This window comes from Solanum dulcamara, chromosome 3 (assembly GCF_947179165.1).
Source record: "Solanum dulcamara chromosome 3, daSolDulc1.2, whole genome shotgun sequence".
Taxonomy (NCBI): Eukaryota; Viridiplantae; Streptophyta; class Magnoliopsida; order Solanales; family Solanaceae; genus Solanum; species Solanum dulcamara.
The window spans coordinates 3,282,249-3,286,121 of NC_077239.1; positions in this window are offsets into that span (position 1 = coordinate 3,282,249).

The following is a 3,873-nucleotide window of genomic DNA, read 5'->3' on the forward strand; positions in this document are numbered from 1 at the left end:
TGGAGATAATTCATCACATATAATTCCTATACCTCCATAACTTCACATTATTTTGTTTTTCATATTTCTATTGGAATTGAATTAATTTAAATTTTATCACTAACACATAAATTTGTGGAGTTTCATATTTTAACTATTTTTTTATATTTATTTATTTAAATTATCACATTTTTGTGAATTTTATTTTTTAATTATAATTTACTTCATATTTAAAACACTACAACACTTATTATCAATTAAGAAGAAATATTGTTAATTCAGATGTAGTTTAACATCAGGGTGATTTAGATAGGTAACGAGAATGATGGATAGTTGAATTATAAAATTTACTAAAAAAAATGATAATTAAATATATTTTTAACTATTAATTCTTAACCATAATGAATTGAAATAGTAAATTAGTCATATGACCAGTTTGGTTGGAGGGATTTGATGAAGAAACATGATAGAGAATTTGGTGTTGATATAGCTAATATTTGATTATATTTTAAATTATCTATTCACTAATTTCATATGATTTAATATAACTATTTATGTATTATCTTATCCATGTATGATTTATTATTGTTATTTTTTGTTAGTTTAAAGGTGAATATATTTTTAATCGATGAACAATTAAAAATAAACAATTAATTTGGTCTAGAAGTCAAGTTCCTAATTAATGTCATGGGTAATGGATTTAAATATTTATTTATATAAGATTTGCTGAAATCTCCAAAATTTAATCATATAATTAAAAGAAACTTTAATTCTATGGTATCCGATTAATTAGAAAAGAATCGAAACGAGTAGGTGTCAAACATATTGTTGTGTTCAAGATAATTAATATATATACATATTCTTCCACCATAATATTTTTAATATATCTTATTTTTCATTTTATCATATAAATAATTCACTAAAGAATTATGTGCAATGCACATAGAAACCACTAATAACAATACGTTTCAATATCAAACAAATTGAGATCGACTATATAAATCTTCATTAATCATGTTTTTCCATATAAGCTCAATTCTTGTCATTATTATTCTAGACACAATTTGATGATTATTTCCTGATTATAAAATAAAAAAAGTAAAAATAATTTTATTAAAAAAATCTATATTTTTACTACATATGATTATGATAAGGTTAAATAATCTTAAAAATCAGTTGATTCAAAATTAACATATTAACAACATTAAATTTAAGTATTACTAATTCTTATATCATAATTGTTGTATAACTTGTTTTCTGATGAAGTCATCGCTAAATATTTATATTTATTATAAAGAAAAAGGGACAATTTTACCTTGATGATTATAAATAGGTAACTTTGTCTTCTGTCTTTTTCTTTTTTTTTTAATTTAGAAGTGTTCTTTTTGTTAGTGTAGTTGAAGTGCACATATTTGATGTGAGAATCACCATTTAAGATGTAATCGAAGTTCATGATTTTTTGAAAGTTAAGTCGTTATAATTCAAAAGATGTAATCGAAGTTTATGATTTTTTGAAAGTTAAAGGTTATAATATTCAACTTTAAATTTATGAATTTGAAATTTTAAAAATAGTGAAGAAATGAATGAAGGATAAACTTTTGCCATTTCAAATAGTTTGCAAAAATTTCTAGTTATTTTTTCATATGTTAATTGTACTTTTATTATTTGAACCAGAGCAACTATTAAAGTTATTCCATTTCATTTTATTTAATTTTTGATTGCCCTTTCTCATTTAAAAAAAAACAAATATTCATATGAATTTCTCAATAACAAAAAGTCAACATAATATTCAATAATCTTTATTTGATTGACGAGATTAATAAAAAAAATATTATGCTAAGTTGAAGGTTTAGAGATGGACTTGAAGTTTAAAAGATTTAAATTGAACAGGATTAAAATAGAATATTTGGAGTACAAGTTTAGTGATGTAGTGCATAAGACAAACGCTGAAGTAATGCTTGATGAACAAGTCATTCATATGAGAGAAAGTTTTAAGTATCTTGGATCTTTAATCTAAAGAAATACTGAGATAGATAATGATGTCACACATTGTATTGATGGACTGAATGGAATGGAAGTTCATCTTTGAAGTCTTGTGTGATAAAATATACCACCAAAACTCAAATGAAGATTCAGCAAAGTGGTGGTTAGATCAATGTTGTTGTATGGAGCGGAGTGTTGGGCAATCAAGAACTCTTATGTTTAGAAATTGCAAATTGTGAATATAAGGATGTTGAGATGGATGTGTGAGTATACTTGGAGAGATAAGATTAAAAATGATGATATCTAGAACAAAGTGGAAGTATCCTCCGAATGAACAAAATGATGGAGATGAGGTTGAGATGATTTAGGCATGTGAAGAGGAATGTGCATATGCCTCTAATGAAAAAGTGTGAGGGGTTGGATATGGCGGGAACGATGAGACGTAGAGGTAGACTTAAAAAGTATCGGAGAGATATAATTAGACAAAATATGCTATTGAGAACAAGACCTTAAATATGAGGGTATGAAATCGTAAATTAGAATATAAGGTTAATAGTAATTGAGGTATGAAACCTAAAATAATATAGAATTTAGGATTTTTTTAATACACATCTTATTTTACCATAATTTCTATTTTTTCCTACCATTTAAAAGAATTACAAAAATTCCTTATAGCTGATACATCCATATCCCCTATCCTTCCCTCTCAGATTCATCCATATCCCCTCTTTAATACATCTCTATCTAGGGCTATTCAAAATCGTAATCGATAAACCGAACCAAAAAATACTTATTAATTTATCGGTAATGTGTTATTGATTTAGCGGTTTCGATAATGATTTTAATTTTTTTATCGGATTATCAGTTCTTAGCGATTTAAAGTTTTTTCTTAACGGGTTAATCGATAATCCGATAGAAATTTAATAATTTATATTTATAACTATTCGGAATATAAAGGTTTGACTTAGTGTTTAGTTTTCATACTTTTATTTCTTATTGTCTCAAACTCTTGGTTATTATACAATGTTTTACATTTGCTTTTGAGCAAGACACAATTTATCAACTCATGTGCATGGTGTATTTGGTGTGTCACCTTATTTCTGAGTGATTTTCAATAAAAAAAATTATATCAAATCTTAACGATTAAACAGATAACCAAATCGATAATGATCAATAACCGATAACCAATAAGTCAATACCTTAATGGTTCTACAATGGTTTGGCATGTCTATAAATCGATAGCCGATAAACTTCAAAGCCGAACAGACCGATACACAACCCTATCTCTATCCTCTCTCGGATACATCCCTCTTTCTTCTTTGATACATCCCTATTCTCTCTCGTACATTTCTCTCCTATCGGATACATCCCTTTCCCATGTATTCGCATGTCTGATGATGATGTATCCTAAATTCTTAAAATTAAAAGATTTTTGTAATTTCAAAAAAAGAAGGGAAAATAATATAATTAGGTCTAACGGTATGAAATTTATATTAATTTTACAAAAATATAATAGTTTGGAGGTAATTTCAACCTTTCCCTAGTTTGGTTGGTGGGTATTTGATAAACAAAATTGACACAAATATACTTTCTCCGTTCATCTTTACTTGTTTATTATACTAAAAATAGATGTTCAATAATACTTGTTCAATTTATGAAATCAAGAAATAATTTACACTAAGTTCCTAATTTACCCTTATTATTAATTATTAGTCATTTTTCTATTATATTTTTCAAGATATTGTATTTATTATATTCAAAGGGTGATATGAAAAAATTAACCTTCTATTTATAGTTTCTTAAGAATTGTGCAAATTCACAAATTCACAATGTACAAGTATTATTGGACGGAGTAACTATAACCAAAGTAGATTTTCTTTTTTTTTTTGTGGGGAAAATAAGGTTATGTAC